Source organism: Botryllus schlosseri, chromosome 6 (assembly GCF_051294905.1).
Source record: "Botryllus schlosseri isolate E-star chromosome 6, Bs_hap1, whole genome shotgun sequence".
Lineage (NCBI taxonomy): Eukaryota > Metazoa > Chordata > Ascidiacea > Stolidobranchia > Styelidae > Botryllus > Botryllus schlosseri.
The window spans coordinates 16,945,864-16,964,262 of NC_137241.1; the positions used below are offsets into that span (position 1 = coordinate 16,945,864).

An 18,399-nucleotide genomic window follows, 5' to 3' on the forward strand; every position below is an offset into this window, starting at 1 on the left:
CTATAGTTTCCATAGAACAGCTTTACAGCCATTGATATGATTGGTCATGAACTAGAAATAAATTAGAAATGCTGAATTTGCATCTGACACCTTTAAGCTGTAAGAAATATATAGGCCTATCGATATTCCCAGTCTAGCAATCTCACATTATATAGCTTGTATCGTAGTTTTTCGCCTCGAGGTACAGGTCGACACGCATTTCTCAAGCGCCAACTTTCAGTCATTTTTGCAAATTGACATGAGCCAAGTCAAGTCAAGTTAGTCGAGTCAAGTCTGACTTGTACTCGATTACCAAGATAAGAGCATTTTCAAATATTCGTTTTCGCAATTGATTGCCGAAATAAGCGTAATATAATATATATATTTGACATATCTAATTGATATCTTCGTGAAAGTACGATTGCTCAACTTTTTGCTTGTAGTTTTGAAAAGATGAAACTAGATCATCGAGGATTAGATGAATTGTCGCCATGCCTGATGGTTCATTTGCAATTACATTTTCAGAATTTACTACGGGCACGGGTCATTACAAATTGACTCGCGGGCCGCAGATAGTCCGCGTGCGGTAGTTTTTTGACAGTTGTACTCTGACCTGTTCATGTATACAGCAACTGTATTCACTTACATGCAACTGAGTGATGCAATAATTCTTTTTCTGCCCGTTTTGCCACGTAATTCCACGTGATGTAGATTCTGTTAAATTTCAGGGAGGACGCTGTGATAACTGATTTGAAATGTGCCATATGCACCGGTAGTCTCTGAAGTGTTCTGGAGAGTAGTTTAGTGAATATTGAAATTAGGTTAAACATACAATCGCCTACTCGTAGTAAGTCAGCACATCCAATATGAGGCAGTATAACAAACATATATCGCTATACTACATGTTGATGAGAGCATAGATTTCCATAACACCTGCACTGCATGTTAAGAGAATTGAGATGTTATGATTTTAAGAAACTAACGGATTATCACATCTAACATCTGGGGGTTATTCAATAAGTTATAATTAGGGTTTTGGAGCAGATGCACATGTTACAATGCTCCGGCTCCGGAGCTCTTTTCTATCATAAATTACTGTTTCGGCACCAGCTCCGAGCGAGAACTATCAAATGGGTCAGTCAGTTAGACAGCACCATCGGTTACACACATGAAATTGTGACTGCTCTGCTGACAAATCCCCAGCAACGCGGTTAGTTAGAATGAACGTGGTCCAAAGAGGCAACAGTTCTTAATTTTGTGAGGGGTTGCTGTTGAATTATGTAAATTCAGCCAATAGTAGTATTATCATAGCATTTTATTAAATATGCATAGGAGCCGGATCTATTATTTATTGGAACCAACTCCAACTCTTACCCCGGCTCCATTTAAATCCGTCTCCGACTTCATCTCCATTAAAAACGCACGGCTCTAGGCACCGGTTCCGAAGACCTCGCTATAGTATCGAACTGTCGTATGGAACGATGGCATGGTATGGAACGAAATTTCGATACGGAATATGGAAAAGTGCAAGTATGTGTAGCATAATCACCGAGCTTCTAGCTGTAAGACTGACTACTTACACAGACACCTTTACAAGCCTAACTCGAAGTGTATTCTTTCCGCAGACCACATGCATCTCTCCATCAAAACAAGACAGGAACCCATCGCCGGTCTCAATCAAGCATATCGTAACACCGCATATCCCTTTTTAAGTGGGAGAGATATCGACACTACTAAAATGATATACAAGTGTAAAGGCATCGACAATACAACATCAATAACAATATACACAAGCTGACACTACCCTTGCATAGTTAGCAAGAGCAGGGCATTTAAACTTAACGGACAGTCACCGGGGAGGTAGCCTAGAAGTGAGCCGTGCTATAAGTCTGCAGTAACGGAGTAAAAATGAAGAATATCGGCCTCGTGTAAATGACCATAGTAGTCGACAAACACCATGAATATCACAAAACAAACAAACAAACAAACACATGTAAATTGATGCTACCTCGCTACATTCGGAAATATTTCAAACCCTTCCAATTTTGTTGTCGGCTTACACATACATTTTACCTTTTTATATGCGTTTACGGTTGCCAGTTCACTGCTCATTAATTTTATTGCATGCTGTTCAATTCATGGAATCTTAACTTTCACCAATAGCAATTCTTTATACATAGTCTTACCAAATTTTATTGGAGGGAGCGATTTAAAAGGGTGGAAATGTAGATTTCAGGTTGCGGGTGATAAAGAGGTTGTAAACCAATCTTCTAATTTCACAATACCTTTGGTTCACGAAATTTTGTAGATGTTGTTACTGCTAGCAGAGCGTTATTACCATTATATATCTACATGTCATGAGCAGGGCCGTAACAGCACTTCGTCACCCCCCACCCACAAAATGTTGGTCTTAGGCCCCCCATATGACGATAAACCGAACTTCCCATGCAGACCCCCCCTCAGGATATACACTGTTCGTCGCTACTTATCATCGACATCGGGGCCACTAGCTGAATCAGCTTTGCTCGGGCGAAGCGCGAAAAATTTCTATAATTCGTGATTGAATCGGTCAATATGATCGGGAATTGCATACATATTACTATCAATTTTTATCCTCTCTTTGCTCACGAAACCAGATTTACAGGTAGAGCTGAGTGAGGTGTGTTTGAAAAGGTAGGACCCTCAATAATAATTTAACATCTTCGGGCGCATACCCGTTGGCAGGAACGAAACAGCACTTCGCCAGGCCCCCCAAAAAACTTGGGTCTTGGGCTCCAATAGGGTGATAAACCTACCCCCAATCACGTTGTTCGCTTTTGCCCCATAATTAGTCGTACTGTTTAGTGAGCCAGCGCGAATCCCGTGTGTATATATATTGTACGTTCCATCTTCGGTATGATTACGCAACATACATTGCTGACGACATATGAAATAAGAAACTGGGAATATTATTGGTGCATCAGGGCTGTTATTAAATGAAAAATTTCATTCAAAGTAATTAAAATAAACGCCGGAACATTTCCCCGTATCAAAAATAGAATATCACTTATAGGTTGGGCAAGTTGCGAAAGTATGGAAAAAGCATCAAATATGGTATGGAAGAATGTCGCTACGGTAAGGAGCGATTGGGCGGGTATGGAGTATGGAAAATTCCATACCATACCATGCCATATTAAAGCCTTTCTTCTTGAGGAACTGTAAATAAAGTCTCATCGCGCTCTGCACCTAGAGCAGTTATAGGCTGTAGATTGGGTGTAGAAGTATCAGGTGCGCTTCAAAACTTACATAACCCTGTTTAATAGCAATGAATTCTATGATTTAATTCAGTCTACCGTAACCAGACTGTATTCTACTCACACTGCTAAATTCATTTGCTGATGATGATACGTCTGGAGCAGCCATATGCATCCGAAAAAAGGTACAGTATTGCGATTACAATTCGTAAGCACCAAATACATTTTGCACGCTTCAGCGATTAATGCTATATGACACTAGATCAGGGGTGGTCAACCTTTCTGCTATTCACGGCCGCATTCCAAGGCATAGCCGTAATGAACTTACTGGACGCCACATAGTGACACGTTTCATCCGCAACATGGATGCCTGTGCCTATGCCTGTGCCTCGTCAGCAGGGCATGGTATGGTATGGTATGGGATGAATGGGACTTATCCATACTCCATTCCCGCCCCAATCGTTCCACGCCATACTTGAGCAATTTTCCATACCATAGCAACATTCTTCCATGCCCTATTTAATACTTATTCCATACTTTCACAACTTGCCCAACCTCTTAAGTGATATTCTATTTTTGATATGTGGAAATGTTCCGGTTTTTATTCTAATAACTGTAAAAAATTTATCCATTTAAACAGCCCTGATGCACCAATGATGTCCTCAGTTTCTTTATATCGGATATCGTCTGCAATGTATGTTGTCTGATCACCGAAGAAGGGACGTATATGAAATATACACATGGGATTATTTGGAAATCACAACAGAATCTCATGAAATATCAATCTAATGTGGTAACGCACTGCTTGCAGTAACATAATTACACGAACCAAAGGTATTGTGAAATTAGAAGATTGGTTCCCAACCTCTTTTTCTTTATTCCCCACTACCTGAAATCTATTTGGAATGACATTAGTTGAGTGGGTGACAATTCGTGTCTGTCGCGGTTGAGTGTTTAACCATATCGAAATGAATCCAGAACACGTAAAGTATAATTTGTATTTTGAACATAACGACCCGCACGATTATGTGACGCTGCTTAATTTCATAATCCACCGAGTGAGTAAAATGTCTTTGGAGTTTGACTTAGTAAATTGTTATGGATTCAATTACATACGAGTAAGATCTTATTAGGACTGAGTATTGTCATGGCATTTACTTTAGCGAATGGAAATGGAAAAATTCAAATGAACAAAAAATACAAAACGGTTTGAGCGGATTTAGGTGTATCAGGATATATTTTCGATTTCTTTACCGGTGTCGGTGTGTGTGTGTGTTTTACAAATATTTCTAGTACACCTAACTAGGATACTTTTAGCAAACATCGTACGTTTTTTTTTCAGTGACTTGGTTTCGATCCGTTTTGTAAAAAATTGTCTGACAACGGTGGTATACTCTTCCGTAATGGTTGAGGTACATGAACAAATTTCCAATCAACTATTAATCAGTCATACGACTTTGGTTTTACAAATCGAAATATTTCTAAAATGTTTGATGGTGTCATAAGAGACTAATCGAAATATATATCAACCAAGGTCTTGCATGCTTGGAGTTTTGTGATGATATATTTACTGTAGCGAATGACAACGGAAAAATTTCCGATTTCTTTGTCGGTGTGTGTTTTACAAATAATTCTAGTACACCTAACTATAGGACACATTTAGCAAACATCGTACAAATTGCTTCTCTGTGATGGTAACGACTTTCAGCGGCTTGGTTTCATGTCGGGACTTATTTTTTGATGGTTCAAATAAACAATTTCAATCAATACTACAAATGAACAACAATACAAAACACATTTAGCAAATTACAATGTAGCAAGTATTTCCTTGATATTACGAGTTTTGTGTACTAGACACTTCTCGTTGAATAGGGTGCATCTAGCAAACATATTCCAATTTGCTTTTGTAATGATCAAAGTCTTAGTAGAGTGTAACCTCGCGAGTCGCGATATTTTACATTTAGCACGATCGATAGAGAATGTGAACGGATTAAGTATTAATCGCACCGTTCGATATCCAAAGCTATATTTCCACACTGTGTAGTGCGCGTATGTGTTTTAATTCTCCGTCACGAATTCCGACAGCAACGATACTGCTGGTGTTTCATCTTCACCTTGATTTCTAAACATCGTGACAGTCGGAACGGTAATCGAACGCATGCATACTTTTAGATAGGGGTTACTAGCGATTCAATTGCACTTGTGAAATACTTGGAAACAGCGATTCGTGATTGTGTTAGGTAGATTCACCCCTATATCTGTATAGGCATAAGAATTTCTTGACTTTGGTTACAACTCATTCGTGACGAATTGAGGAGCGCAATCTAAAAAAAGCACAAGTTGAAGACAGATGGTTTGATTTTAATCAACTAGAAAGTCCTTTCCTTTTGGTGTTGGGAGTAGTTAAGTAGATCGCTCGCGAGCGGCTAATTTTCGCATGGGGTTCTTATGGGCCCGCTGGTGACTCGTATTGAAAACTCGTGTTGGTGACTCGTACTTTCAGACCCCCCTCTCGCTCGTGATTCGTAATGGGTTCTTATGGACGCGGCGGTGACTCGTACTTTTGGGTATAGGCTGCGGCGATGACTCGTATTGAAAACTCGTGTTGGTGACTCGTACTTTCACGTATAGGCTGCGGCGGTGATTCGTATTGAAATACTCGTGTTGGTGAGTCGTAGATCGGTCGTGAGCGGCTCATTTTTGCATGGGGTAGTATAGGCGGGGTGGCGAGCGGCTGGAAAACCGGGGGTGGCATGCGGCTCCTTATGTCTTATGGCGGCGGTGGCATGCGGCTATTGCGTCTTATGGGTGCGGTGGCAAGCGGCTCCTTATGTCTTATGGCGGCGGTGGCATGCGGCCGGAAAACCGGGGGTGGCATGCGGCTCCTTATGTCTTATGGCGGGGGTGGCAAGCGGCTATTGTGTCTTGTGGTCGCACGGTAACCCTTTTCAGCATAGGGATAGCTCGCACGCGGCTTCGTTGTTGGCATGTCGTACTTCGTGTTGAATATGTATCAAGTAAATAGTCATGTGATTGGTCCTTAGGTAATGTGTATATTCCAAATTACGGCGAGTACGACAATGATATATCGTTATTCTTATGGACGCGGCGATGATTCGTACTTTCAGGCATCTCTCGCGCGGTGTTGAATATGTACGAGTCACCAACAATAACCGCGCGGACGGAAACGTGGTTTGTTGTGAGGATTAAGCAGTGCGTGCGACCTATATTTCGAATGACCTGTGCGCTGAATTATTTCTCGTCCAGCCGCTACTATCGATTATTACACTATTCCATTCAGTGCGAAATAGTTTGCTAAATCTAAGAATCACTTCCAAGGTGATATTTTGGTAATTAGTTTACCGCAGAGCCGGCGTAGACGGTGATTCGAATACCAACAATAACCGCGTTCACAAACTAACACTTCAAAAATGTGTGAAATAGTTTGCAAAACCCAGCGATCGCTGACAAGATAATGTCTCGGACATAACCATCTCTCGTGGTGTGGATTTACAGAGGTAGGAATCACGCACAAGTAATATTTTGGTAATTAGTTTGTCACGGAGCCGGCGTAGACGGCGATTCGGTTACCAACAATCAGTAAGTCGCGAAACTGGATTTCACTAGTAAGATTTAATAAGTAACGAATAACAGAACCATCGCAGACGGTGATTCGAAAACCAACAATTTGACACTTTCTGGTGGTCGCTATATGTTTTGACACTCCGGAATAGTGGTGGACTTTAGTTGTGTGATAAGAATATTCAAGCAATGTGTCAATTTGTCAACTCGAAATGAAACTCACTACACAACTCAAGTTGATTCGTATCTGAATGTTTTAAATCGGTACAACTCTAATCCTTTGACAATCCCTTTAACGCGTTTTTGTTGAATCGAACGTCACCTGAATATCACTGACGCCAACATTCAGCCGTCTCGGATTATTCGCGCATTCCGCGCCGCTGTTTCACACCTATACAATCAATACCAACTACCTCAATGAGAATCAAGAATCACAAGTATGCACATACAATAATTATATTCAATACTGAGAAATCAAACACTTAACAAAAACACGCAACTAATCATTTGCCAACTCTAGCATTACCAAAAAATTCAGGTATTGTTGATTGAAAATCCTTGAGTCATTATTATCAAAAATGTTATAGTACCGCATCGGAATCCATTCGCAGGATGTACTAAAGGTAAATCCAGATAATCCAAAATGAAATATTAGGACTTTGACATAGTCTGAATTGAAATAGATTGACAAGCATGACTACCAACTTTCACCCAGTCACATTTCGAGATTATACGCACATTGATTTGAAACAAGTAATGAAACATTGCAACTCTATTCGCGATCCGGCTTTCCGTTTTTCAAAGAGCCATTTAACATCTTACCATACTCAAAAGAATTATTCACAACATTAACCGGTGTTAAAAATCTAGTTTTTACTTACTTGATTATATCACCACAACTCACAAACTTGAAATAATTCATCCTGGTTGTATTCATATGACCGATAATTTTTTATTCAACTGTAAAGGTCGTTACTATTCTGTAAAACGAAGTATTTACTAATCGATGCATATACGACTTGGCATAAACCTATTACATTTTGAGTATACGATATTTGAATGTCTGAACAATAACCGAGAAATAATTTATCACAATTAAATCCGTATATTACAGCGTAAAAGATATTGGAATGTCAGCAACTCTGTACGGTCATAGTTACTACCACATTACCTAATTTACCCGACCAACTCATCATGATCATTCCTGAAATCAACACAAACATGACCACTGACTTGAGTTAACCACAAAACAACATCAAGTTTTAAATCCACTCGTAGCTTACGAATTATTTGAATGTGGGTTATGTTTTGTTGTAATTGAGTGTACGGAAATAGTATTACGTCTCGACATCTTACCATCTTACCATATTCAAAGAGTCAGCCACAAAAACATTGTCAAGTAAATCCGTTTGTAACTTACCCGACCAAAGCAAAAAGTGTCCATACGAAAAGTAGACAAGACTACGCAAGTAATCACTACAACCCACAAACATATCAAGTTCGGTTTTAGGCATATACCACCAACTCGTCTTTTTTTGTTCAACTGTAAAAGTCGTTACTATTTTGCAAGACAAAGTAATTACTACTCGATATATTTTGTAAGACAAAAGTAATTTCTACTCGGTGCAGGTGACTTGAGATTAACATAATATATTTGAGTATACGATATTTGAAAGTCTGATCAATGTAGTTGTGACTTCATTTCTTACAATCGAACGCTGGTGTTATATTCAAAGTTATCATGCTGTAAACATAAGGATTGACACATTGATTTGACATATGTTATAGTTGATCATGACTTGATTATTAAATTATTCCCGTTAATTAGACACGGCGTTGTGGTAAATGTTATGACAGCAACAAACTTTTCAGTACCATTGTTCTTAACATATTAAGTTGTAAAACTATGTGTCTGAAATGTTCTTGATAGGAAAATTACTCCACCTCGATAAAAATCACTCTGCGTATCGCGATATCAGGAAATACTTTACAAATGTAATCGTTTCAGTTACCAAGACTAAAGATGAAACAACAATTCCGTTTGCTGGTTAACAACCGGTGCAATACTTTATTGTCAGAATCTGTGACAGTGAATTGAAACATACTCATCTTACGCAGTACGAGTAAATCGCTTTGGACTCCGGGCGGCGTCGTTTAATCCGTGTTAAACTCTGTTCACACTCTCTGTCGAATGTGTGAAATGTAAAACATTACGAGGTTACACTCTAAGACTTTGATCAACCAAGAAACAATTTTGAATATCTTTACTGGATGGATCCTATTCAACCGACCTTGGTTAATACAAAACTCATAACAATAATAAAATCGAAGTATGTGCTACCCTGAAATCTAGAAAAATGTGTTTGTATTGTTGTTCATAGTAGTGATATCGATTTGAACCTGCAGAATAATTGTCATCATCTAACCAAACTAATGAAAGTCGTTGTCAATTTGTATGATGTTCACTGAATGCATACTAGAACTAGTTGTGCAACACACACGAGCAGAGAAATTGGAAATTTTCCCATTGCCATTCGTCAAAGTAAATGTCGTCACAATACTCAGTCACTAAAAGACCATATACTTGTATGTGATTGAATCACCAGCAATTAACTCGCTAAATCAAATCGTAAGGTAATTTCACGCACTCATCGGATATTAAACAACGGCGCTTTATCGGTGTGGGTCGTTTTTTCTAAATACAAATCATATCTGTCCAGTAGAAAACAATTTCCACGCACTTGGGTAATGAAACCAGTGTACAATATCAATACAAGATATTTTCGTGACACAAAAAATAATCAACTTCGCTTGATATTCCCATACTACGAAACTGTACAACGGTTTCATGTTTTTTGTATGACAGGGAATTAATACCGATCAAAGTAACCGTATTGGAAATGACTTTCATACAAATACACTCTATGTGGTTAACATTCTCATCGATTCTATTGTGATCAATGTATACTATATGTATACTGGATTCATTTCGATATGGCTAAACATGCAACCTCGACAGATACGAATTGTCACACACTCAACTAATATCATACCAAATAGTTATTTACAACAACCAAGACACAGAAAATTTGTTTTGGGCGTTTCGATTTTATTACTGGAGGTACTCATCACTTCGCTTAATACAATCTAGATTTAAACTCCATCGAACCTTTGGTGTCTATCGTTTTGCTGGATACGAATTATGTTAGTCTAACAGTAAACAATTTTCACTATCTTCGGTTATGAATTCAATGTGTTGGCGGTCATTCATTATTTTGTTTGTATCAACTAGTTACTTTGTAGGGTATGAATGAGCACCCCCACAACTCTTACAAAAGTACGAAGGATATTTACATCACACAAAGTAGTCGATTTTACTTCATATCCTCACACTACGAAACCAAATGGTTGTTTAGACTCTACAAACTTTTTTTACACAAATGGTCACACATCTAAATATTCAAATAATCCAACACACAACTATAGTACTTACAGAAATATCATAGTTCTTGTAACAAAGGTGTTTATCGTAAGTCCTCCACAGTCATGATAGCCGTCCGAGTTTGACTTTTAGAAAATATTATATCGATACATCTTTCAAAACCATGGTCACTGCTTGAGAGACCTACCAATGATATCACAATAATACAGTTACTTCCACAAAAAAGTATGTATTCGACTTACTTTCCACAAATCTAACACGCAAAACAATTTACTTTGCTAACGAAAAGTGCTGAGTCATCATATGATTATCCTCACAACAATACAACTAAAACACACTATCATACAAAATGGTCGTTATAGTTTGCGCCCCAACGGTACATCGTAAAAGTAACAAGTTTCGAGAATCCAGTTATTCAAAAAACGTGAAAGTGTTTCTACGCCAAGTCGTTATGTTGACGAAAGCGTATATTGTAATATCATGATCGATTTGCATTCGTTGGTCACAAACTGTCACTATACTCTAAATAATTATTTTTCACTCAAACACAAAAGCATACTTGTCACCATTCGTTTTCATCAAGTACGAGTTCAAGAAACTTACTTACTACGACATGAATTGTTATTTTTATGTTGTGTAAATAGGTAATCGTTATTTTTAGTAACACTTTATTAATGTCATCGAGTTGTGCGAAAAGATTTACATGTGGTCTTGCGGTTTTAATCGAAGCACACATCATGATCTAATGTAGAGTCGTCTCTATTGTACAACAACTCGGTAATCGAAATGCATGCATTAACATTTGAACAATGATCTTGTTTCGTCGCACCAAAAATATGTCCACTGTCACAATACTCTGCACAAGACGTGCAAATCCTTTTCACTCTCATAATAGTATACCAACGACCACCGACGACAACGTTTAACAATACCAACGACATTGCAAACACTGAACCCATGATACTTTCCCAAGTAAAAATACATTTTCCTTTGGCTACATGACGCTTACCAGAGTAAAAAAAAATATCATTATCACCTGGAGATCCACCGTTACCCGAACAACAAAACCATTTTCCTTTGGAGATCTACCGTTTACCCGGTGTAACAATACATTTTCACATGGCGATCCATCGTTTACCCTGAGCAACAAACCTTTTTCACTTGGAAATCTATTTTTTCCCTGGGTAACAAACCTTTTTCACTTGGAAATATATTTTTTCTCTGGGTAACAAACCTTTTTCACTTGGAAATATATTTTTTCCCTGAGAAACAAACCATTTCCCCTGAGCAACAAACCATTTTCACTTGGTGGGTCGTCGTTTACATGAGTAAAAATATCATTTTCCTTTGGATATCTGGCGTTTACCCAGTGTATCAATACATTTTCTCTTGGTCATCTAGCTTTTCCTAGAGTAACAAAACCATTTTCATTTGGAAATCTGACAAACACACCCGACAATTTGGTATTTGTTGTATTGACGACAGTTTGAAATAGGTTACAACGAACTGTGACAAAATATACACCAACAACGACCCCGATACATTTGTTTAATCAAATATTCACTTGTTCTGATTCATCTCATCAAAATCATTGGGTACTCGCATGCAATAACAATGTGCTGTTGTACATCGACATGTATGTTTTCGGAATTGGCGAATAAAGCGGTTTCCGATATGTCCGTGATGTCCGGGTTCGTGCTTTGGATTTTTCAGAGTCAGAATGTCTGAATAAAACACCTCATCGACTTTGGTAACTGGTTGATACATGGATAATGAATTTATGTTCCCCATCGCGCTAACAACACCTGGTTACTTGTGAGTTTCCTCAGATCTGTTTACTATATTGTGTCTTTACTGGTCAATACATTTCGCTCCAGTCAGCTGAAACCGGATCACTAATATGAGAAAGTGTGTGAACCGGATCCGGATATTCACTCATGAACCAACGACCAATATTCAAGTAAACATGTTACAGACCGTGTTTTGTCTCCATGAAAAATACCAATGCATACACCATCACATCAAGTACGTCGCGATTGTTCACAAGTATTCGCGTAAACCAGGTGTACATACAATGTGTCGGTGTACAAACATCACGGAAAACAAATTCATGTTCTCAAGTCTCATCATGCGACGACTCTGTACATTCAATGTGGGCATAGATGACTTGGGGACAGGCAAGCAGCCATATTTGGACGTAACATGGTCTTACTATGAACCAACCTCCACCCAACTTGTGAAAAATCAATCTCACACGAGTACAACCCTTTCACGGATTCACACCTTGATTTTGCAAGATTGTTCGGATTCTCAGGTAGACTTGCATCGTGATCCAGACCTCGACATAATCGGGTTGCGTAACTCGCTCAATCCCTGCGCATTGTTGGTCATAACCTGCTAACTTTTTCGCCGAGACCGCAGTGTTTCACCCGACATAATGTATTTGGCGATCACCATCGTTATCAATCTTTCACGCGATGAATATGTTAGATGTCGCTACTCCCACATAACGACATGCCAACAACGAAGCCGCGTGCGAGCTATCCCTATGCTGAAAAGGGTTACCGTGCGACCACAAGACACAATAGCCGCTTGCCACCCCCGCCATAAGACATAAGGAGCCGCATGCCACCCCCGGTTTTCCGGCCGCATGCCACCGCCGCCATAAGACATAAGGAGCCGCTTGCCACCGCACCCATAAGACGCAATAGCCGCATGCCACCGCCGCCATAAGACATAAGGAGCCGCATGCCACCCCCGGTTTTCCAGCCGCTCGCCACCCCGCCTATACTACCCCATGCAAAAATGAGCCGCTCACGACCGATCTACGACTCACCAACACGAGTATTTCAATACGAATCACCGCCGCAGCCTATACGTGAAAGTACGAGTCACCAACACGAGTTTTCAATACGAGTCATCGCCGCAGCCTATACCCAAAAGTACGAGTCACCGCCGCGTCCATAAGAACCCATTACGAATCACGAGCGAGAGGGGGGTCTGAAAGTACGAGTCACCAACACGAGTTTTCAATACGAGTCACCAGCGGGCCCATAAGAACCTCATGCAAAAATTAGCCGCTCGCGAGCGATCTACTTAACTACTGTTGGGTGTAATACAATTTGTATAACTGCGAATTACTTTGATTATAATCGAGTTGTTGATGTCATTGTTTGTATTTTCGTTAAGAGTTGATCTCAAGAATGGGTGTGATGAGAATATAGGATCGGGTCTGAAAGTACGACTTGCCAGTTGCCAACACGAGTTTTTAATACGACATGCCAACGCAGCCTATACCTGAAAGTACGACAAACCAGCGCCCCCATAAGAACACATTACGACATGCCAGCGATAGGGGGGGGGGGTGTCTGAAAGCACGATTTGCCAACACGAGTTTTCAATACGGCATGCGAGCCCTAGGCACCCAACGACCGATTGATACTACTATGCTGGGGTGGGCGTAGTCGGCGGGCCGGGTATAGGAATATTAAGTACTTGGGGGTCGGATATGTGATTAGATATATTATTCGCCTATTGCTTCTCTCTGATCAATCAGCACAAGGTGCAATCCTTAATTAAGATTTCAAGGCATTCGATAAGCCGGATGCCCCAAATTTACCAAGCTATCAATTCATTAGGGTTGAGTACATCGTGAATGCCGATAATGCAAGTCTTCTCGCTTCTACGAACTTATACGCGTAAGCTCCACTATCGCACGCATTCTCGGTAATGTCCATTCTCGGTGGTGTCCATTCTAGGAGATGGCTTTCTCGGCATTGACCGGACACCAGCCGGCGGGTCTCATATCAACTAAGACGGGAAACTGTCCGCGGGTCGGATCCGGCCCGCGGGCCATATGTTGCCCGCCCATGATGTAACTTCTACACTATTAGAGTCTACGATTTTAAAACTCGCTTAGTAGTTTACGGAGTGGCAGTTGCGATAAGCGAAATACAAGTTGCAACGCGACAGCGGTCGAATATCGTTCGTTTTTATGATATTTTTAGAATGGAATAATAATTATTATTAGTATTATTAATAATCTTATTTTACTTCATATGCGCGTTGCGCAACTTTGTTGTCTACAAATAGGTGTCGAACGGGGTGGGTGAGCCATGAATCGTAAATTGAGATAAGAACATAGATAGACAGTGAGCGATTTTCTGAGGTAATATGCAACCAATTTGACCAAGAAAGTAAGATCATTGTTATGATTCTGGCAAACCGTCAAATTCTGGAAAAAGTCTGGAAGTATGGAAAGAACATTCTATGCCATACTTGGAAAATTTCCATACCATTCCATACTTGCATTTTTCAATATTCCATACCGAAATTTCGTTCCATACCATACCATGTCCTGCTGGTCAGTGGTCACTGGTCATCAATCAACGATAAATAATTGTGTTCAAAAATGAGCTTGATATTACGCCATCACAGGTCACAATCATTTCCTGGCTATAGCAACGGTGAATACGGCTCTTCTATTTGTATTATAAAGACTAGCAATACCTACAGAGCTTGGCCAACATCGTCTTCCCGGAGGAGCACAAGATTCAAAGTTGGTATTTCTATATGAGGGGCTTCATTTTTCTTTGCTGTTTGCATCTACACAGTGGGGTTAAGATAGTAAAGGACGCTATTAAAATCGAAAATTTAAGTCGCATTGAATCGCGCTTATCGGGAAGAAAATTTCAAGTTTAGCTAAAATTTCTCAATTAGGAAGTCAATTCGTAAATTTAATTTGCATGTTGACGGCCGCCAACACATATACTACTTGAATTAACTGTGGACGGCCTCACAAATTTGCTTCTACGACCGCAGGTTGCCCAGAATGCCCACCCCGGCACTAGTTATTCACCAATTTTTGGTGAAGTCTCAATAATACCTTTTGTTACTTTCACAGCTTTGAAATTTCTGTTAGTGATCAAATCCGCAGGAACGATTTTTGCCATGCCTCGAAAGGTCATTCTCGGACTCGTGATACTAGAGATCCTTTTCGGGATTGCCTTAATCGCGTTCGGAATCATTCAAGCTTCACCACAGTCAAGACTTGACACTCCTGAATGTTTTAGCTCAATCGACATCTACGAAGGGATATGGTGTGGTGCACTATCGATTCTTATGGGATCACTCGGAATCACATTATGGGTGAAAGCAACTAGGAAGAGATATATAGCGGATGTCATCGTTGCAGCTATAACGCTGGTCGCCACGCTAATGGGCTTTATCACTAGTGTCATTGCCGTGGTATTGGTACAGACGACGAAGGGTTGCTTAAACCTCAACTACGTAATAATTGCGCTGTTCTGTTTATTGGTGATGTTCCTCGCCTTGACTCACGTCATATCAAGTGACCGTAGAAGACGGTCAGAGCAACAAGGTTCCCAATAACGGTATCAAGACATCGGGGGAAATCATTGTGGCACGTCTCTGTCACCAATCACGCCCTCTGAAATGAACAGAATCTTTATAACTCGGGTTTTCGTAACCTTTCTCCCTAATGCCTCTCCAAACTATCATTACTTTTACGTTACTTAATTCCAAAGAAAGCCAAGTGCTGGAGGAAGATTCACTGCAGTGGTTCTCGAACTTTTTGTCTCCGCGGACCCCTTTTGGACCGTCACGGATCGCCGAAGACCCCCCAGATATGTTAGTTCAATTTTACTCAATTATCGTGCAAGTGTCATCTGTCTGGTGCAAATATTATCTGTGGGATAGTGATAAACATCAACAAGATGTCATTTCTTCAAAACAGCATCATACTATTTATGAAGAAATTTGGTAGACAGTTCAAAGTGAATTCTGTAGCTGGATTTCTTGACAAACGTGATCGGTGATCGTGTCTTGAAAATGCACGTCTTGGATTTGATGTGAACTAGTACCGAAAATCTATTTCCGCAAAGATAAGTGGTGGCGAAGGTGATAATAACGCGTAACGCTTACGATGACACCTTTGGGTGCGATAACAACATATATGGCACCGAAACTGCGAAACATAATGTTATTTCTATCTAGCAGCTCGTCTTGAAGCTAGTCTGGAATAGTGGTTACGGTACGTATAGCACAGGAGAAATTGAATTTTTGCAATTGGCAATTAAAATGAGTTTGTACTTTGTACTATAGAATGTGACAATTGTGACTTGTAACATGTAACATGTTTACATTATATAGTTTGTACACTATATGATACTTCATCTCAGACGACCATTCTGTTGATGTGAGTCTTGAAATTTTTTTAGCAGTTTTGAAGTCAAACTGCATCGTGATTTTCCAATTTAAAGAAATACCAATTACTGCATCGTGATTTTCCTAATTTAGAGAAATACAAATTAAGTTATCAACCATTTTGACAATTTAGAGGCTTCGCGGACCCCCTGCAAATGCTTCGCGGCCTCCCTGTTGAGAATCACTGATGTACTGATCATATCTGTAATGCCCTGGTAATCTCATTGTGTTGTCATTGAGCTGTTTTCTAGGATGTTTGGTGGGTAGGTATAGGTACTACGTACGTGGAAAACGGATGCAGGTTTCGGTCTGGCTGGGAGTGTTGCTGGAGGTGCTGGTTGTGCGCGATTATGACGGTGTTTGAAGTTGAAGTAGTATAGTTAAAATAATAGTAGGATTACCATACGTCCTCCTTTAGGAGGATTTGTCCTCCTTTTTCGGGTTTTTGAAAATGCCCTCCGATGACGCCTAAATGTCCTCCTTTTTGAGATGTGTCCTATTTTTTTTTTAGGAGTTTTGGTCAAATTTGATATGCCGTAAATCAGCACCGAAGTGATGCTCCGGTGGGGATTTCGGGAGCTGAGCGAAAGTTGACCTTTTTTTTCAATCAACCGACTACGAAGTGGTAGAAATTTATCACTGTACGTCTGACTTTTTCAGGATTTTTCACCGGTATTCTGAGTATGAAAATTTTGAAAAAGCGTCCTCCTTTCCCGATACCAAAATATGGTAACCCTAAGTAATAAGGTAGTACACTAGGAAGTGCATAGGGCTGACAATAACGCTATTGGGGTTTGTGCAGTGATTTATGTGTGTAACGTAGATGCAAGGGTTTTGTGCCATTGTATGTTTCGCGGTGTCATGTCAATATGTCAATATATGCGTATAAACAGTGGTGGCTTTATTATTGGGGGGGGGGGAGTGCGCCTCACTAAATATGCTGTTTACCAAATCATCTCTATATTCAACTGGTACTAAAGCCCATTTCAAGAATCAGATGGTTGTCGAGGGTTACCGAGTTACCGGTTACCGAGCGAGATAGTGTAATGGTGATGCGTCCGGCTTCTCGATCGGTAGGTCGGCCGGATCAGACCAAAGACTCGAAAGCCGGTATCCGCGGCTATCCTGCTAGACGCTCAGCATTCAAGGATAGCATGTAGGAGAAAAAACCGGGGATGCAGACCAGACATGGGGTAATCGCGATTAGTAATCGTAATCGATTACGACGATTACAGCATTTTGAAGTAATCGTAATCGAAAGCGATTACATTTGAAAAAAATCCGAAGTAATCGTAATCGACTACTTCCCATATCTAATCGATTTTTTTGTGAAAGAACGATTACTTTTTGTTTGTACAAGGACTATGACATAAACTGAATATTCGTGAACAAGAATGAGATAATATAACAAGTTAGCGATAGCACAAACGTCTGTTTTCAAACGCCACTGACTCATTATTACGTCAGAAGTAATAGCTCCGCTCGTCATTGCGTAAGAAGTATCCACACATAGTAAGCAGACATGCTATGGACAGGACATTGTAGTGTAATTGTAAGAACACCCCCGTGGTGTATATCAGGTTATCAATGCACTACAGAAGACCCTACCTCGCAGCAGGATATTGATCACCACTCTGCCTATAGTTTCAAATAGTAACTTATGTATTGATGTTTGGTTGTGCTTAGTTAATATGCCACGATTACACGCTGCCTAAATACCTCGCATATGTAATCCGGATTCAAAATAAAGGCAATGTGGCAAAGTATGAGTAGCAATTAAAGTCACAAGAAATCACACTTTCCATATAGTTTAGTTCAAACCTTCTTTGTTGTCATTTTCACATTACGCATTATACGGTATGTGTTTCAAGTAGTTACGTGATACGTTTACAAATCCCTCATTCGTAAAACAAGTCAATCAGTGCTGGCGATTACTAT

The 18,399-nt window shown here is 40.0% G+C and overlaps 2 long non-coding RNA genes across 2 annotated transcripts; both read left to right on the top strand.

Annotated features, from left to right (window-relative positions):
* The first annotated feature begins 1,022 nt into the window (after positions 1-1,022).
* On the top strand, positions 1,023-1,772 carry LOC145441248 (uncharacterized). Its single transcript, XR_013915780.1, has 2 exons — positions 1,023-1,541; positions 1,605-1,772. It is a non-coding gene; the product is annotated as an uncharacterized LOC145441248 (long non-coding RNA).
* A 12,036-nt stretch (positions 1,773-13,808) lies between these two features.
* LOC145441250 (uncharacterized) lies at positions 13,809-17,354 on the top strand. Its single transcript, XR_013915781.1, has 2 exons — positions 13,809-14,794; positions 15,140-17,354. It is a non-coding gene; the product is annotated as an uncharacterized LOC145441250 (long non-coding RNA).
* The last annotated feature ends 1,045 nt before the right edge of the window (positions 17,355-18,399 follow it).